Source organism: Xenopus laevis, chromosome 5L (genome assembly GCF_017654675.1).
Source record: "Xenopus laevis strain J_2021 chromosome 5L, Xenopus_laevis_v10.1, whole genome shotgun sequence".
Lineage (NCBI taxonomy): Eukaryota > Metazoa > Chordata > Amphibia > Anura > Pipidae > Xenopus > Xenopus laevis.
The window spans coordinates 116,625,867-116,646,700 of NC_054379.1; the positions used below are offsets into that span (position 1 = coordinate 116,625,867).

General features: G+C 37.2%; 1 protein-coding gene across 5 annotated transcripts in view; it reads left to right on the plus strand.

Annotated features, from left to right (window-relative positions):
- The window catches only part of tbl1xr1.L (transducin (beta)-like 1 X-linked receptor 1 L homeolog), a 60,807-nt gene that overhangs the window by 11,511 nt on the left and 28,462 nt on the right, over positions 1-20,834 (plus strand). Inside the window, exon 1 of one of the 5 annotated variants that reach the window (XM_018261738.2) lies at positions 18,847-19,107. The exons of 1 other annotated variant lie outside the window; for it this stretch is intronic. The gene's annotated coding sequence lies outside the window, so the exon portion shown is untranslated. Of the gene's footprint in view, positions 1-18,846; positions 19,108-20,834 lie in introns of those variants that run through there. 3 more of the 5 variants (XM_018261741.2, XM_018261743.2, XM_018261740.2) reach the window with 3 other exon arrangements.

Here is a 20,834-nt window from a genome sequence, read left to right on the forward strand (position 1 = left end):
CAGCAAATATCAGAATGCATCTGTATCTCTTTTATATCATGCTTCATTTCAATGTAACTGTTTTTGCTACACATCTTGATTGACATTACACTTTAATCAAATGAAAAACAACATATTTGTTTCTGGATATATTGTAACTTGGAAAGGTATTCAGATCCCAAATCTTGCACTGAAATGTTGTTCTGTGTGATGTGTTGATGTCTTTCTTATTGGTGCAAAAATAAATGTTGTATGTTTGCTAAAGCTCACTAGATGGTGATAATGACTTGTGGCAGAAAAAATGGCAGAAAAAAAACACCAGAGCTGAATTACTAAATTAAAAGCACTTCTACCACTGCAATTTTTTTGGCACACATATATAATGGTTATTATCATCACATCCACTTCACCTAAGCTTTTACACAAGGTTTACTAAAGACTATCACCATTGTTATCTTCAAATAAAAACAACACTGTAAGGGTAAGGTCACACTGGGCGTTTTGGAGAGATTTGGTCGCCTCTTCTTTACAGCGACCAGTCTCCCCAAAAGCCTTCCCTCACTCTGCGCTGGCTAAAATGAAAAATTGCCAGTGCTAATCACACGTGGCGATTCGTTTTCCGAGGTTGCCCGAAGTGATTACAACCGGCAATTTTTCATTTTAGCCAGCGCAGAGTGAGAGAAGGCGTTTGGGGAGATTGGTCGCCGCAAAGATGAGTCGATTAGTCGCCAGGTGACCAAATCTCCCGAAAACGCCCAGTGTGACCTTACCCTTACCAGTTTTTATCGGCACTCAGAAAGTGGCGTTATTACCTCTCGGGAGAGATAATGTAATGCGAGCAATGAAAATTATGAAGAAGAAAGATACCTACAAAATGCATTATTCATTTATTGCTAATAATGAATTAGTGTGAATATAATTTATTACAAATATTACTTCATTGGTCATGATGACATATAAATATTATTTTATATAAACTATTTATTATTCTGGTCATTTGCAGTGGTGACAAATCTACTGGATGAAATGCAGGTTATGCAGTAGGCCTAAATGAGCAGCAAAAATACTCATAACTCAATAACATAAATCACTGCCATGCTTCCGCAACTTACACCACTTATCGCAAATTACCACGTTGCAGTTTAGTAAACATATGAGTGGCATTAAATGTTGGCGGCGATAACAGGTGATGAGTAATAGTTTTTGGAACTTTAGTAAATGGCAGCCGTTGTAATTGTTTGGGCAGACTAAGACATAACCGAGGATCTCCCAATGGTCCCATACTAGGCTTTTTATTGAAATCCCTACAGTACTTACAGATACAGTGTTGCATAGTGGGTAAAGCCCTGGAATCTGTTTCAGCAATGGCTGGTTTCCAATGATTTTTTTTTCTATTTTGGCTGTTGGTAAATCAATAAAAAAGTTCTGTTGGTCAATAGTGTTTCATTGCACTTGATTATTGAAAGAGACAAATCTGTTTTGGATTTGATATTTTTTTCATAAATACTCTTTATTATGTCCAGTTTATGGCATATAGTTTTTCTCTCATCTATATTTAGTACAAGAGTAGTAAGCAAAGGTTGTTTGAATTAGCATAATGGATGTTTCACGCCATCACAGTGCAAATATCTAGAGATTTGCTAATGGCGCAGTAAGAATATGATTTGTTATAACTGAAGGAAGAAAAAAAAAGTGTAGCTTTATGCATGGAAAACTGGCAACAAATAACATGGCAAATAGGTTAGTTTATTTACATGTGTATTCCATTCATTAACTGGAACAAGGCTGCCTTATAATTAGGTATATTGAATTTTTTTCTAGTAAGAGACATTGCTTTGGCAACAATTAGGTCTCTGAGATTTAATTTAAGAAAAAAAAAACACATAGAGCAAAACAAGGTTATACTGTATTTCTATTATACCACAAAATGCATCTCCATAATCAGAATCAGAAAAAAACGTTGTATCATAAAATATATAGGAAACAAAATTGAATTGATATATAATCTTTCTTTCAATAAGTTTTTATTGAATTTTTCATTTCTTTTCGCAAATCATGTTACAAGTATTATAACACAATGCAAAAATAAACAAATAGAATGAACACATAGATTATAAAATGTAAAATAGGTAGGCTCTCTCTCTATTGGAAATCCTACAATGAGAGAAGTGTGGCAGCATATGTATCCCCATATCTATAAGTCAACCAGGGTTGCCAGGTTTTCTTGAACTTGGTATGTTTATCTAGGGTAATGCTAGTCAGTTTCTCATTTACCATTATACAGTCAACTGTACCTTTAAAATTCTTCTTTTCTTCCAGGATTACGCCAATGTCTGGCAAGCTGCCAGCAGTATGAAACTGACTAGTCGTAATTAGGCCTAAGTGAGGATTTCCAGGACCGCCCAATAGAGATTTGTCTGCATTCTTCCTCATGTTAACATGTAAAAGCTAATTTAGAGATTCGGGCTGGGTTCAGGTACCATATGAAGAGAACTTTGTAACCTGCTTCCAGCAAAACTGTATTGATAGAGCTGTGTTTCAAATTTGCTCAAAGTTTAAGCCACTGCTCCTCTTCAATACTATTACCCAGTTCTTGTTCCTAGGCTTTGATATAGGGTAGGTCTGTGACTCTCTTAGGGGACTTGATACTGTATGTAAATATATAAATGAGAATGCCATATGAGGAGGTTTCCCATTTAGACACCATCATTTGAAAAAGGTAACTGTTTGTTACTGAGAATTGGATAGTTTCCAATATGTGCTTATAATACACAAAAGCCAGGAATATTTTGTAAATTATATCCTTATAAACGGTGAGTTCTGATGTCATCAGTTATAAACGGTGAGTTCTGATGTAATTTCTGTCACATGACTCAGTGAAACTTGTGTATTATAATAAATAAATTACCACCAGTTGCAAAATATGAGAATATTAGAAGTTACCTCGGAGTTCCATGACCTGTATAAAAACACTCTTCGGCCTTGTGTTTTTATATGGTCATGAAACTCCTCGGTAACTTATAATATCCTTATAATTTACAAGAGGGGGTACTTTATTCACTATATAAAATGGATTTGGAAAGTTTGGTATAGCTCAGCTTCAGGGAGCTGAAAGTGTTCACATAGGGCATTGTGTAAGAACCCCAAGGAGTTAACATAGAATAAAAAGATTGAAAACGGTTAGTTGCAATTTTACCTGGTGCCGAATATATTTTTTTGAAATAGGAAGCAAATTGTTACACTATTTTAGACAACACTCCAGTTACTTGACCAGTTGATGTTTGTAGAGCTGTGATAGGGGTATGGAGTAATCTACCATTTAGTCGTTTAGCTAGTAGTTTACCTGGTTTGTTGGATTGCATATAAAATCACTGTTGTGTCCATTTGTTCGCTTTCTCAGCTCTAGTTGTCAGGGCCAGGTCCAGTTCAGTTCTTACCCTCTGGAGCTGGGTCCCGTAATTTATGTATATATAATTTATACTATACTGCAATGCAGTAAGATGATCTAGTTCCATTGTTAGTCTAGTGAGCTCAGCTAGCTGGCATTTTTTATGTTACCCCTTATCACCTCCTTATGGGCAGCCCAAATTGTGGTGGGTGATGTGACCGATGACTTAAAGAGGCTTCTATAGATTTCTTAACTTCTGGGATACTTTTTGATTGCTGAAATTAAAGGAAGGTTAGCGTTACTCGAGGAGTGATCTGTCCATGGCGTGTTCAAGATCCTAGAAGACTGAGGCAAATTAACCATTTTTTGGGATAACCATATATGGTCTATACATGTGTATAATCTATGAGCGTGAGAAAAGTTCATGCATGTAGCAATCCAATTTGTGACAGTTGGTTCTTTAGTACACGTGAGTAGTGATGAATTTTTCGCCAAGTTTCGCCCATAGACTCCAATGGATGAAAAAAATTGTCGCCCATAGACATCAATGTGTTTTGGCAAATTGTAACTGTTTCGTGGATTTTTGGATGAAGCGAAACTGGTCAGATTCACCCATCACTACACGTGAGTCTGAGTGGGATAGGGCGAAGTGGAAGGGGTCTGAAGCTATTGCCTATCCCAGTATCTATCAAATACTAAATTAGAATCCTCACAAGGTTAACAGCATCAAAGCTTAAGATCCTTTCCAGAAGGTGGGCAAATTGTTATACAATCTTAATAAAAAAAGAAAAAGTGCAAATTCAACTGCATTTTGTAGGGGTTTCTATTTAGACTGTGCATAGTTATGTTTATACTATATATCTGTAGTTCAGATGTGGTCAGTGCACCCATTAAATAACCAGTCTATAGAAAGTGAGGTATACTGTATATTAAACATTCCAGACCTAGTAAAATAGTGTTGAAAGCTAACTAATTTATATATTATTATATAAGCTATTTAATTTCCTTTATAACAATAGTTTAGGTTTAGCCACACTGCTTAACCTATCAATGTATTTAAAAAATGCTGCCTCTTTTGGTAAATGTAATTGTTCCATTAACATTCCCATCTCTCTTTCTCTAATCACATTCACTGCATTGCTAAAACCTGACACTTCGTTCTAGAGCTCCTCAATCTGTGACACTCAATATCTCTTCACTTGTGTCCTCATCAGTCCATGGGTGTCTCATTTGCTCTACAGAGCAGTATCGGACCAGGGGTGCAGTGCCCACCAGGTTTCCGTGTCAGAGGCCCCCACACACCTGCCACAGGCAGAGCCGCCTCTAACGCCCCTCCCCCTTTCTTTAGTGATGAGAGATGATCAGGGCCAGTTGGGGAGGTCAGGGAGCGTTGTGGGGCTATTGTCTTGACAAAGCCTCCCAGGTATCCTCTGAATATACTGTCCACTATCCAATCCAAGTATCCTGTTTGAGTATTGGTTCAAGTACCTTATAAGTTGTTCCTGCCCTATTCCTGTTGGCTTATTATCATGTCTCTCTACATGCAGAATTAGTGCAAAAGACATTTATTTTGTGGAATCAGTTATTTGAATGAGGCAGGAGTATAAAATTAATGTCCCAATAATTTTACTGTCTACTTACTGCTTAGCTAACTGTACTTTACTAATGAATTCTAATTGTGTGATGTTTAGATCAGTGCATATTTTACATATAGTGGGACAATTATTTGCCATTTGTTTGTTTGAAGGTTGGATTACATTGACATTATTGTGTCATCCAAAGAAAGAAGTGCTTGGAGAACCTCCATCTAGACAACCCAGGTTTAGATTAAACTTCATCTTTACTATTTTGTTACTGGAACATTCCACATAAGACCTATCCTTGTAAAATGTAGAAGTCTAGTTTGTTTTTCATTTTTATATTTTCAAAGGTAAATTCATTTTATTTATTGGTAGCAGTAGTCAATAATAAGCAATACTTGCTATGCATTTGTAACTGTTCCTCCACATTAATAATGCATGGTCCCCCCCCCATCCATGCCTTTTTTCAAATAAATCTAAAGCAGTATAAAAATTAATTTAATTATATAAAATTAATGTTGTTGCTAGCTACACAGATTCAGCAGTGAGTAACTCACGGGTACTTGCTGTTCGAGGCTCCATGACACAACGCTTTATTATAATATATCAATACAGAAAATGCTTAAAAAATCACCCTTTGAGAAATACATCCCTAAAAGAGCTGTAGGAGCCATTAGTAAGATTAAACTGTAATGAGTAATAATCACTGGTCATCACAATAGTATGAAGTGTGGGAGTAAAAGGCACATCTGTTCATTAACTGGCTAATATAACCTAGCAAGAATGTGTGTGTTTGTAAACACTGTGCCTCACACAAGTCAGAGGGTAGACTTTAGTATTTATAATGGTAATTTTTCTATATGGGATTTTCTAGTTAAACATTCTGCTGGTTTTTTGAAACCTTGAATAGTTGGAATTGCACTAAATATTTGATGATTTCAAGGCCTTCGTATTAGTATTCGGATAAGTTCCGCATTTTGTTATATTTATGTTCTGATCTGTTAATAAATGGCGTGGCATTTACGGGTTTATAAAACCACTAAAATCAGAATTATGATAAATGGGCCTCTAAATGAATTTGGGCTGCCATTGCATCTGAAAGTTTAGTAATGTTACAGTTCATATATATGGTTCCGGAATTTTAAGGTAACGTTTATAAATGGTGGCAGGTAATTTCCAAATTAGTTGGCTTGGAGTTAGCTAAGTATTGAGGAGAAGGTCATCTTCTAGTTGGAATCTCCTGGGTAGGTTGTCTGATTATAAAATATTTATAGACTGGGCCAGTATTGTTTTTTGATAGTAAACTTGATGAAGTTATAAAAAGTTAAGGGCTCCCAGGTGATATTGGAGTTCTAGCTTTTACTTCTTTTCATATGAAAAAAATGTGCTTTTGTGATAAAACTATTACAGATTAATAAAGGACTCCTTCTTTGTAAAGAAAGAAGTTATCTTAGCCATGAGATAGCAAAGAACATCCAGTCCTTAGTCATATTTTCATAATTGGATAATGTTATAAGTGTGCAAGGACTTTGTCAAGGTTGCTGTTTTGCCATATAAATGATAAATGACTGCTGCCAGACAAACAGATATAAAGTTTTGAGTTTTTGAGTAAGCTCCTGCGGAATACAAATTAGCAGGGTCTCTGACTTTGTGTTGTTACATTTATAATAATATAAAAGACTCTAGCATTTTTGGAAAGAATTGTGAATGGATCATATAGGGGCACATTTACACATTTACCCTCGATAAATACTTCGAATATCGAAGTAGAAGGATTTACCGCAATTCGTTTGATCGAATGATCGAAGGAAAAATCGTTCGATCGAACGATTTTAATCCATCGATTGAACGATTTTCCTTCGACCAGAAATTTGTTAGAAAGCCTATGGGGACCTTCCCTAACATTGATGTTTGGTAGGTTTTACTTGGCAAAGTAGGGGGTCGAAGTCTTTTTTAAAGAGACAGTACTTTGACTATCGAATGTTCGAATAGTCGAACGATTTTTACTTTGAACCGTTCGATTCGAAGTCGAAGTAGCCAATTCGATGGTCGAATTAGCCAAAAAATTCTAAGAATTTTTTATTCTATTCCTTCACTCGAGCTAAGTAAATGTGCCCCATAACGTACAAATAAGAAAATTATTGTGATAATTACTATTATAGTAAACCTAAAATGAATGTGCTGTATCCGATAGCTACAGCCCGAGGTTTCATTACTAATATGAGTATTGGTAGAGTGCAACCTTGTGGTATATCATTAATAACATTAAACTGGGGGGACTGATAACTGCTGGTTATCACTCATAAATAGGGTCAAATGTTCCTAGGAAAGTTTTGCTACACATTTTGTGCCAGTAGAGCACTAGTTGATTTACAGGAGGTCACAATAAATGGAGTAAGCTTTTGAAAACAGCTGGTCTAGGAGATACTCTTAATGGATTCTCTAAAAGTATTATATTTTTGCATTGTATTGTATGTTTGGATCATTCTTCAGATTAGAAAGTTCACAAAGTTTTGGGCAATATGCAGTTGGTTTGTTCGTATTTTGCGATCTTGTTTTTACATGATGGATTCTTGCTTGTTCGCTGACTAATCTCAGTTTGCTGGCTAGCAGTCTCCCGCATCTACTGGCTCAGAGTAGTACAGTTTTTTATGTCTGATATTAACTGAAATTTGCTTATTATTTTTTGTCATAAGATTTCCTTATATTAAGCACTCCTGTGAGGGGGATAAGTTTACTTTTATTGACTTCTGCAACTAGTGTGCTGTTGAGCTATTTCCAAAGTCAACCGAAGTTGCTGCGTGAGGCAACTATGGAAATCCAAAGCGATTCATATGCTATCCCGCCACCGATTCATATTCTTGCCGGCAGGAAGGCATTTTGGGAAGATTAGTCGCCCGCATAGAGAAGATTTGTCACTGGGCGACTAATCTCCCTGTCTGCCACCAAAGGAGTTGTACACCTATAAATTAATTTTTAGTATGACATACTGTAGGCATTCAGCTATTTTCCTATTTATTCTACACCTCTCCAGTTTGGAATTTAAACCACTGTCTGGTTGCTAGGTTCTTGTTTACCTTGGCAACCAGGCACCGGTTTGAATGAGAGACTGGAATATGAATAAGAGAGGAGCAGAAGAGAAGTAATAGGACTAAAAAGTAACTAATAAAATTGCAAGCTCACAAAGTTAATAGTTTTTTGGCTGCCTGGGTCAGTGACCCCCATTTGAAAGCTGGAAATGTGTAAAAAATGTAGGCAGATAACTAAAAAAAATAGGGATGCACCGAATCCAGGATTCGGTTCGGGATTCGGCCAGGATTTGGCCTTTTTCAGCAGGATTCGGCCGAATCCTAATTTGCATATACAAATTAGGGACGGGGAGGTAAATTGCATGACTTTTTGACACAAAGCAAGGAAGTAAAAAATGTTTTCCCTTTCCACCCCTAATTTGCAAATGCAAATTAGGATTCGGATTCGGTATTCGATAATCTTTCGCCAAGGATTCGGGGGTTCAGCCCAATCCAAAAAAGTGGATTCGGTGCATCCCTAAAAAAAAACATGAAGACCAACTGCAAAGTTGCTACAAATGAAACCTTCAAAACTAGATACATCTTGGCTAGTTCTCTTATTTTTTTGCCACCTGAAATAGCTACTGTCCTCCAAAGTCACCAAAAAATTGACTCAAGCTACTGTTTCCTTCTCTTTTGCCAAACTTAAATCAAAGCCTGCAATGTAAAATAGGTCCTCCTCTTACAAGCAAATTCAGTAGAGCAGAGGATTAGGGGAACATGTCAACATACTTCACTGTACTACAAATAAAAGATGCACTGATCACAGTGAAATAAAGAACTGCTGAGCATGGTGTAAAGGCATCTCAAGCACAATATAATGGGATCCATCAGTGCTTTGAATTCTGAAATTGCACAAGTGGGAGACAAGTGGGAGTGGGAGACAAATTCAGACTTAACTGAAGAAATATACTGACACATTTTCAGTTATATCTGTGAGCACATTAATTAGAGGGAGATAATGTTCACACCGTTCAAATGGTATGATCTTTCTATTGGCCTTACCAGAAGTAGAGATGAGAGTTTGCATAAATGTAACCTTTGATTCATGTTGGCACAGGTCACATAGATTAGTGCCACAGGCTTTTGCTTATCATCAAACTTGCTGTTTCCCGCAACTAGGCACAAACTTTAATACAGCATGGGTGCAAAACCTGCACTAGTTTATAAATGTCACATCATTGTATGCATCAAGTAGATGGGACATGCCATTCAATTAGTAAAATTTCATGGGCTCAAAAAATTGTGGACACAGTTTGCAAAGGGATACATGTACTTACTACTACTACTAGGTTGTGCCTTGTGCATCAGTCACAGTAACCAGAGCAATGGGCTCTCTTAGAAACAGGGCATAAAAAAGGCTTTGTGATGGCACCACTGTCATAGGCTGTATAATAAAAAAATATAATGGCACACCTCAGGTCATCTCATTCATTTTCTAAGTCGTTCTTGGGTCAGCAATGGCTATTTAGTGCTCAGCATTTCCTTAGAGGGCAGAAAAAGCCATTTGGATAGTGCTGTAATGTTTTAGAGATGTCAACTAACCACAAGTCATCAGGGAGGTATTGATCCAATCAAGTTTTTAAAACCTTATTCCTCTGCACACCGAATAGTAACATGATATAAGGCCTCAAAAACTCCCAAAGTGGATCATTATCTCCCTAATGGCATGGAGCTAGTTGACATAACTAAATATCCTTGGCAGAGATATGTGACTGTTTTTTCTAATGAAGAGCAAACGAAAATGAGACACCAAGTTGGCTCTTGCCAAAGGTGTAAATGATAATCTCTCTTCTTTGGTAGTCTAGCGAAGAATAGTACACATTTCTCTTGCAGTTCTATCTTTGATTAATGCCAATGCCAAAAGAAGACATTACTCTTGTCATGGTTCTCTGCTGACAAGGCTTAAATACAGAGAATAGAAATTACATTGTATCGACTAACACATTTGAAACTCTGTGAACTAAAGGTAACTTAATTACAAATATAAGGCTTTAGTAATTGGGACTAGGATTTCTGGCTCTGAGAATGAATGCTGGGTCATGAAAATAGCTGGTAGTCTACAGGACTCATACCCAAAATTTAAAATAAATAGAAAAAAAGGAAATTGTGTAGTCGTTGATGATAAATATTGTAGAGTACATTGTAAAGTACATTGTTAGGCACCCCCAAGTGATTGTATTGAAATCTCCTATCTCGAAATCTTCCGTCTTCTTCAAATTTCCCTGGGCAGACGCATGCGCAGTAGAAAAAAATAGCCGACTTTTTAGTTAAAGTTCAGCTTTTTCGTTCTACTGTGCATGCGCAACTGCACAAAGAAAAAGGAAGCAGGAAGAAGATCTCTCCATGGTGCTCACTAGTATAACCCCGGGCCGGTGCAGTTTTCTGCTGATAGGAGCACCGGTCCAGGGTTTCAGGTAAGTCAATACAATCACTTGGGGGTGGCTAACATTTGGCACCCCCAAGTGCAAACAGACTTTCCTTCTCATTAACAAAGAAGTATGCTAAAATGGTTCACATTATGTTTTGGGGATACCAAGTTGACCACAGCCCTTTAAGTGGGAAGATCCAGACCTCCAGTAGCTCCCCATCCTCTATTCTGATTTGGACTGCTGTCAGTTACCAGCATATATACACAGACTTGACACTCCTCATAAGACACAGTGTATATTTGTTTTTTTACTGAAACTACTCGACTAGGAAGTTGTCTGTAGCGACTATATACACTGTTTCGTCTTTACACTACTGATTTTGCCACACGATGTGGCAACAATGTATCATTCTACAGCTCTAAGGATATTATTTCGATACTATACTTATCATCACACTTACTTTACTTTTCTAGTTTGCAATTTATTTATTTATTTTGTATATCTCTTGTTTTGCATTGCTATATTGATGTTTCTACTTAGCCCTCCCACTTTCATTACACTGTATGACATCACTAATACCCTCTTCCTGCCACTGGTGTTTTAAAATGGTTGCTGTTGTTTGTTTTACTCACTTTGAGAAAGGCTAGGGACCTAGCCGAAACTTAAGTTATTTTTTTTGCTTGACTAAAACTTTTTTTCTCCACTTTAAGACTTGTGAGTGCTAACTTTTTTGGAGCCATTGTACATACTTCTATATAGCTCTGCACCCAGGCACCTTATACCTATACACGTGTTGTGCTGGCATTCTTTGCTCCTCTCTCTCTCTCCAATTATAATGTGAAAGCCAAAGTGGATTACTAATTAATCCAGATTAATTACATTGCAGCTCATAAATGCACATTGTATCAGAATATAATTATCCCTGTAGCACCAACCCATAAGCTTATTTGCAACAGCTGCTAAGACCACACTGAGCATGTGTGCGTGTCACTGACACTTCTAACAAAAACTCAAGATGGTGAGCTTCTGTGCACAAATAAGTATGCAGGCCTGGATCATTACTGCCATAGAGATGCAGGAATTCTAGGCTGGTGCAGTAAGTTCAGTATAAAAAGTACATAATTTTTAGCTATATTTAGAGGGTTCTTTATTATGGTTTGAGTTGTGTTTTTCACAAACATTTAAGTTTTTGTGGGTTTTTTTTTTGTAAAAAAAAACCACATTTGTTTTTGAGATTTTGTATACCAGACCCTGGAAATATCTGATTCTGAAAATACACCAATTTTGATAAGTCAAGTAGTAGTATTTCTGTCACACCTAAAGTTAGCATAAGCTGTCAGGTTATTGGGCCAAATAATTTTAAGATATAACAACCAAATTTTTTTAAAAAAAGAATGTTTACCCACACTCTATGGGGGTTATTTATCAAAGGATAATTGAATTTTAGAGCTTTGTGAGGTTTTTTTATACCTCGAATGAACTCACAACTCAAATTTTTAGAATCTGTGAATTCGAGAACAACCTGAAAACTCGAATTAATCGAAAAAAAAGGCTAGTAACATCTTCAAATGGTTCAAAGGACCTCTGCCATTGACTTTTACATGACCTCGACAGGTTTTAGCTGGAGTATTTTCGGATTCAAACTATTTCCAGCTTTGGGGTATAATAAATCTCAAAAAATATATATATATATTTTTTTTTACTGAAAAATACCCTTGAAAACTTACTTTTTTGGGTTTAATACAACGCGGACTTTAATAAATCTGCCCCTATAAGTGGTTGGTGCTGTAATTTTGTTGAGAAATCTTAGTTTGCATCAAGTACAAGGTACTGTTTTATTAATACAGAGAAAAAGGAAATTGTTATTAAAATGTTTTATTTATTATTTGGATAAAATGGAGTCTATGGGAGACAGTCTTTCTGTAATTAGGAGCTTTCTGGATAATGGGGTTCCATACCTGTATTTATTTCTTTTTTTTCATCTACATCAATGCTATATTCCCCTTTAAATAAATGAAAGACCATTTTATGCTACATGTTCCAATTCAGCACTTTAACATAATTTTACTATTCTCATAAATGCACTCAAGTTTACACTAAAAACATTGTGTGTGAACATAACATTCCTTTCCTTAGGTCCAGCTGTACCCCAGGTAAAAAGCCTTGGTGGTACACCCAGGGGGCCATAAAAATAATTCATTTTCTATTGCATTAATGAAGCAAAAAAGAAAAAAAAAATGTTACTTACACGGTATAGGTTATTTAAATTTTGTTTCATTCAGTACTTCACAGCACTTCACTATCACAGCAAGCAGGCAGCTGCAATTTTGTGGGTACTAAGCTTTTACTGGCAAGCTTAGCACCACCCCGAAATCTTGTGTATTCCCTAATACACAGTGAGTAGGCATGGACATGTGAGGAGTGCAGTGACACCTAGGAAATGCAGAATGTGATGGTAAATGCAATACAGGTATGGGACCTGTTATCCAGAATGCTCGGGACCTGGGGTTTTCTGGATAATAGATCTTTCCTTAATTTGGATCTTCATACCTTGTCTACTAGAAAATCAGGTAAATATTAAATAAACCCAATAGGCTGGTTTTGCTTCCATTAAGGATGAATTATATCTTAGTTGGGTTCAAGTGCAAGGTATTGTTTTATTATTACAGAGAAAAGGGAAATAATTTTAAAAAAGTTGGATTATTTGGATAAAATACAGTCTATGGGAGATAGGCTTTCCATAATTTTGAGCTTTCTGGATAACGGGTGATCACACTTCAAATTAAAATTGTGAAAATGTATCACTTTGTGGGTGTCCAATTTTTGGATACTGAAAGTTTGAATTTTAACTGCTGGTACCAGCACAATGCCATCAGTAACACACAACTGAACTCCAAAAAGGGATTTACAGGTTTTGCCACAGAGATGTGGACTTTGTGAGATTGTATTAGTTAAGTCACTTGCCAGGTGCCCCAAAAAAAGTGCTTGTGAATAGCACCTGTGGAGCTTTCCAGCTTTACCAGCACAGCCAGACTGGGTAAAATCATTAATAGGACATTCAGGTGAATTGTAAAAATCACATACATTTATACAATATTTATTCATTCTCTTACTCAGTGACATACGTTATGTTTTTTAGTATATATACTGTGACTTGAGCTTTATAATATTTGGGCTGATGGTATTTTCTCCAACGAATGTGTTATAGTAGGACGTCTCACTGAAATTCTTGCTCAAAAATACTCTAAAAACTGGTTTACCCATTTGCAATAAATTATTCTCTATTTGTTTCTTAAAACATGCCATGCTTACACTACACTATAGCTTAAAATCATATTCTTAAATTAATTTTGGGATATTTCAGCCAATTAATATTTGCATGTGAGTTGAATACTGAGCGTTCTGCATTAGATAATCTTCAGGATATCATTATTGCAAAATAATGTCCCTTGCTGTGATGAGCCGTGCAGTAGTCTAATTGCTTATTTAACTGTTCTGAGGGGGAATTATTGTTTCATTTCTTCTATAAATAATCATTGCAGGCTCATTACCCGTAATTTAAATTAATGCCTATTCACACACAAAATTGTTATCGCTGAAAATAAATCTAGAACTGGCACAAACATGTCCATAGTTTGATGAACTCAAAGCCTAGATGAGCCAACAATCTACAGCAAGAAGGTTTTATGATCACTACATAAACTATAGGCAACTTCGGATGCTACATGTATATACTGTAGATATGATTTCTGCATACTAGTAATTGGCAACAGAGACTGTTATACTGGGTCTCATTTACAAATGGTGGAGCAGGGTGCTAAGTACAAAAAAAAAAACAAGTGGGTTGAGTTTAGGGCGGGAGAGGCATTTCTGAAGCAAAGATAAATAAGAGGTACCAATTTTCTTTTTAGGAAAGTTGTTGTACGCCTCCCGCTTGTTAAAATAATTTTGTATGACACTGCGTAACTTATGAGTACTTATACTCATATGAGAACGTATACTCACTTATACTGGTGATATAAATAACTATTATTGATATGTGATGGAAAGGGTGACCTAGGCAATGACAGACTACAAGATAGTAAAGGTCCGATTTGCCTTTTGCTTTGTCCAGTTTACTGTGAGCAAACATTTATGAACAACAATGAGGCAACAAATTTCAATTTGCTAAATCTGTATACATTTTCAGTTCACTGCTTTTTTTTCCTTTTAACTTTCCCATCAATGCTGTAACGTTGGTAGTATCAATAATATATGATATATATTTTTTCTACTTCTGCCTAAATGTTTTAAGCATAATATTAAAGGCTATTGTATATGTGTGATATATATATACACACACACACACACACATATACAATATATATATATTTTTTTTATATGTGTGCCTGTATAAATAGGTCGGCATGAGTGTATGTATTTATGTTCACTGGCGTTCGGTTGGAGGGGTTGAACTTGAAGGACTTTAGTCTTTTCTCAAACCAATGTAACTGTTACTATGTAAGTGTATTAACCAAATCTTTATTGGTTCGTTTATTCTTTGTTGCAGATTCAGTAAAGTTATCAAATCTGCAACTAGGCAGGATCCCATAGCAACCAATCAGAGATTTGCTTTAAATATTCTACTCACACTTGGCTGAAGTGTACTGATTGCTACAATAGTGGCGTAATAAAGGGTTCATTTATTGTGAAGCTGATCATGTGGGGGAAGGGGTGTGGTTTTGTATGTTTTAAGGGAGGTGGGAGTAGTACTTTGATTGAATGTGACTTGAAACTGGAATACCGTGCTGTCGCAAAATGTTGTTTAATATGGTGCAACAAAAATACGTTTTTACATTACTCCTGGGCACCTTGGAGTTTCCATAAAGAAGGTTGTGAAAACAAGCTCTTAATGAATCATAAAATCCAGGAGAGTAAAATAATTTTGTACCAGCAAATTAGGGCAATTGTCATCTATTATTTTATCAGGGATGGGATTCTCACTTTTGTTAACACTTACAAAATCATTTTCCTCCCCAAAATTCTTTACATTCCAACTAAACAACATTCTTTCTCCAATCTGTTTTCATAAATCCATTCATTCAGTTAGTATATGGCAATTCTCTTTATCTGGGCCTATAAAAACCCAGATTTTCCTAGAAAACACTTAATGCTCCTCTATGTGACAGTAGCCTTGTACTTCCAGACCTCCAGATACACTTTATCGTTTCACAAGAAAAGTATACAGGGTGGTGGCTCACAATCAGCTTCTGGAACTAGGGGTCACTTGAGGGAATGGACGAAACTGTGTATAGACCTTTTTACAAAGCCTCTACTGGTCTAGCAGAGAAGTGAAAACACTGCAACGTTACTCAAACACTTTGCCCCCATTCACATTGTTCCAGTTGAAATATGCATGTAAAAATACCCACCAGGCCATCTATGCCAGACAAACCTCCAAAGGTGCTTTCCCAGATATACTGATTAAAAACAGAAGGGCCTTTTTAACTTTGCTTATGTTTAGTGGGATAGACTCATCCCATCTCTAGATGAGAACAACTGGAATGAAGTCACATCTAAACTTTCTTCCTTCTTTGTTTCCACAAGACATCACCTATTACAATGCAGAAGGCTGGCTTTCTCCATTTATTCTGGGACTGCCCATGATGCTATTTAGCCATTCCTGTCATACTGGAGCTTGAGATTTTTCTTGTGGCAAATTAATCAGGTAGTCCCCAAGAAATATTCGAGGGTGCTGATCTACACTGTTTTTTGTAAGGAATAACATGCTGCTCCATTGAATAGAACAAACGTTGGCTATACTTAATTGACTTTGGCTATACTTAATTGACAAAACCATTCCAATAATTAAATTACTGATTATGTCTGGTTTTATTAAAAAAACAATAACTAGATAACAGGTAGGTGCAATGTTTGGGACCTAGAGTTTTCCAAATAAGGAGCCTCATTAATAATGTTAATTATAAACAAACTCCCCAAATATTATGTATTGTGTCAATTTGTAAATAATGACTTTCTGGATAACTGCTTATTTTTGCACTTTTTCTTGCAGTTTAGTTGAAATTAAAAAATTTATGAAAAAACTTGCTTGAACCTGGCTGAGTGCACATTCTTTCTTTCACGTTCTTTCTTTTTTCATATAAACAGTTTTACCTCACAATTACATTTCCGAGTCTAAACAATGGACCAAATGTATTTAGCAGTTATCACTTGTTATAACCAACCCAAGCTGCTCCACTGCTACTTCAGTAACTGTAAATAAGTAAGAGAGAGGCTGGTTATTTTTAATTGTTTATCATGTTACAAACATCCACAATAGTATATATCCTGAAACTTTTAGAAATGCAAATTCATGTGACCCAAAACAATGTCAGCACAGACGTTATCCCCTGCTTCCACACACATATGTCAGTGTCCCAAATCAGTGTCCCAAGTATTTTAATAATATTGTTTTATGTAACTAGAGACGGGGTTGTATAAGTCTGAAGCTGGGCAGGGGAAACAATGAGCAATAGGTTCCATTAATTACAGCTGGTCACAAATGCCCAGATTTGGGTGGGTAGTTTTGCTTATTTCAACCATATTGCCAACCCTCTGGGCATGAATGGCAAGTCAAAAACTGAAATGCTATGAAGCACTCTACAATATTTATACTCCATGGAAACTGAACCCCCACACGGTCACGCACTAAAAACCCAAAGTGTAAAAGAATCAGAAAGAATATAAGAAGCAACACAACACCACATAACTATGCTATTCTGTGCTGGAACTAGGGGTAGGCAGAAAAGGCAGTGCCTAGGGCACAACAGTTGGGGTGAGGCATGTACATCTTTTCATCCCCTCGCCATCATCTTTGATCCTTGTCACTTGCCATATTGTCAATGCGCATGCAAACTTCCCTCACCACTGTTCTGCTGTTGTGTTGCTTCCTCCATTGTTTCTGATTCAGAAAATTTCAGTTCGCTGAAATGAAGTGGAGGAACCATAGCTCGAAAACTTGTCCACTTCAGTCCATTTATCCATCTTCCGCATCTTCAGTCTTTTTCTGTAAGAAGACCGACACTGAGCCATTTGGCACATGTGCAGTTTGAGCCAGACCGATATTTGCATAAAATGCGCATGCACCAAATAGTTCCTGAAATTGTGAAGGGAAGAAGACCGAAGATGTCGCTCTGCTGTGCTAATCTGCATGGATATGTGAGCATGATATTCAGGGACACTTTTTGGAATAATGTGCTCAGCGGGGAGGAAGCAGGGAGGGGGTTAGGTTAGTCTAGGTTAGTTGATGGGGCTTTTTAGGGGGGTTTAGCTCTCCTTTAACATCACAATGCCCTTACCAACAGACTCTGGGTTAGACACACTGAGGCCCATTTATTTAAATTCAAGATTTTGGTGGGGGGGGGGAGTCACATTTTTTTGTTTGCATGGGAAAAAAAGTTGCACGCTAGCAAGAATCACAGTGTTCCTTCACTTTGAGCGAGGGTGAAAATTTAAATTTATATTAACACGCATTTCTAAAACATTTTGCAGCGTTGTATAATAAATGGATATAATACACAAAAGCCATGAACATCTTGTAAATTATATACTTACTAGACATTAAGCCCGTTAAATTAACGGGCGCTAGAACGGGCCGCCAGAGATGGTCCGTGGGGCACATGCGCAGTAGCGCAATCCGACAAACACAGGGACTGGACGCAGAGACACTTCAACTTTATTATATAGGATAAACAGTGAGTTCTGATGTCATCAGTTATAAACAGTGAGTTCTGATGTCATTTCTGTCACATAACTCACTGAAACTTGTGTATTATAATAAATAAAGTACCCCCTGTTGCAAAATATGAGGATATTAGAAGTTACCTCGGAGTTCCATGACCTGTATAAAAACAATCGGCCTTCGGCCTCGTGTTTTTATATGGTCGTGAAACTCCTTGGTAACTTATAATATCCTTATAATTTACAAGAGGGGGTACTTTATTCACTATATAACTAACAGCCAATACAAGAAGTAAAGAGGGCCCTGCTCAAAAGAGCTTACAATATAAACAGCAAACAGCAAGATTGTAGGACGTTCCAATTCCATTCTGTTTTTGTCATGAAATCTTTAGACTTTATACAGAGAGAAGGAAACTCTAGTCTATGTTGAGAAAGAAAAATCACTGAGACCCAAGACTGTGCATAAATGAGTTCTAGTTCTGCATGTACAAGCAACATTGTTGGTCTCTTTTTATCTCGACGTGCAAAGGCTCACGTAGCAACCACCGCCTCTTCATTCATTTTAGCTTTCATGTAAACGCATTTTCCTACAACTTCGTTGGAAATTCATTGTAATGTGTGTTATCTCGCCCACTGAGCCGCCCCCGACGACGACAACCATTTAATAACCAAGCGTTACAATCACGTGACGCCGTCTTGTCTTTATTATTTCGTATTTTTTTCCCCCTTTCGAGAACCGGAAGTGAACGATCGCGTCACTGCGCCGAGCGACACAACCTAACCCGGAAGTGCGACGCGGCTTGGGTTGGTTGTTGTTGAACTCTTATGGGAGTGTAATTTGAATTCACTATCGAGCCTTTCGCACTGCTTATTTGTTGAAATAGTGTGTGTGCGCGCACGATCGGTTCACTGACTCTCTCTGTACCGAGGCCAGCACGATGGGTGTGTGACGTGAGATCCCGAGTCCGCGTGTACACGTGGTCACTCCAACAGGGCGCCAAGTATGTTCTTGGGGTGGAGACGGGGGGATTATTGTTCTGCGTTCTCGACTCGTGTTTCTGCAGCAAACGAAAAATAAAAACATCTTGAAAGTTAATCTTAGTACGAGTTTAAGGCCCGCTCCCTAGATCCCTTACACAGGCCTACTGGGAGCCCGGCTAGAGTTTGTTAGGGTGACTAGGAGCATGGCGCGATCTTTAACATACATACACGTATAATGTATTGTAGCTGCGCTTATGACACCAATTTTATGTAAAGCCATTTTTTATGGAAACAACAGAAAATGTGTAATTGCTTGCTGAATGGAAGCCAGTGATACGAATTGTGTGCTGCTGTGGTTTAATTTGCCATTGAGCCTTGCTGGTGTGTTCTTTTGAGGGTTTTTTTTAGCCTGTTTAAAGGGACAAGGAGTCAATCATTCTCTGTAGTTGCAGTGTATGATGTAAGGACAGTGGCACATGACCTGATTATGAACGTTTATACTACTTAAAGGAGAAGGAAAGGATTAAATTAAGTAAGCTTTGTCAGAAAGGTCTATATAAATACACCAGTAATTGTGCTTTGAGTCCTCTGTCAAAAGAAACACAGCATTTCTTTCCTTCTATTGTGTACACACGAGCTTCTGTATCTTCCTTCCTTTTTTCAGCATAAACCTCCAGGGCTTGGGCTTGAGCATGCTCAGTTTGCTCCGGTCTCCCTCTCCTCCTCCCTTTACCCCTTCCCTCCTCCTCTCTCTGCTGTAATCTGTGCCCAAAGCCATGATTGAGTAGGTAGAGACTCCGACATGAAGGGATGTCACACCAAGCTAATATGGCAGCTGCTATACTAAACAAACCGTTTTTAGAGCTGTTTATTTATTCTGCAGAATAAATATAGTGTTATAGTTTGCACTATTGTGGCTTATCTATTGGCAATAAACTTCTTTGCTGGCTTTCCTTCTCCTTTAAATGATTATTGGCTCCTCAATGATCAAATGACATCTCGCTATATTCACTTACATAGGAATAGCCCTGTAAGTGTGCTTACCTGTCAGGCAGTTGTCACTTGGAAATGTGGCACTCCGCAAAATCTCCAGGTCAGCAAGTAAATTTGAGTAATGTAAATGGGAGTGATTTTGATACTTTTGTTCCTCTGGAGTTATTTTGTTGCTGCAGGATAAAACTCTTGCTTTTGGTCCTAGCCCCAATTTCCAGAATGTCATCAATGATCATTAACATTTTCAAACAACATGCATCCCTACAGCTGTTAATGGCGATGTCACATGGGGCAATTCTTCTCATAGGTCGGGGGTTATTTACAAAGTTCCGGTCGGGCTTTTTTGGGCAAAACTCTTTAATTTTTAGTTTATTTTTTTAACATGAATTTTTTCGAGATTTATTAAAGCCCGATTCATCAGAAAGCCAGAATGCGAAAATACGCCATCTCAGACCTGCCGAGGTTGCGTGTAAGTCAATGGCAGAGGTTCCTATACAGTTTTGTAGTTTCTGTTGCCTGCACGATAATCCGACCATTTCTGGTAAAAATCAGTAAAATTCGGACTTTTCAGGAAAAAGCCTGAAAAAACCAAGTGATTCGGGGGGAAAAACATAAGATTTGAGTTTTCGCTAGATTTTATAAAGTTTTTTTACCCGAACCGATAAAATCAAGCTTTTTTAATAATAAATCAGGTAAAATTGGGTATTGGAGTTTGTTCATGGTTTTTTTATTAAAAAAAAATCGATAAATTCGG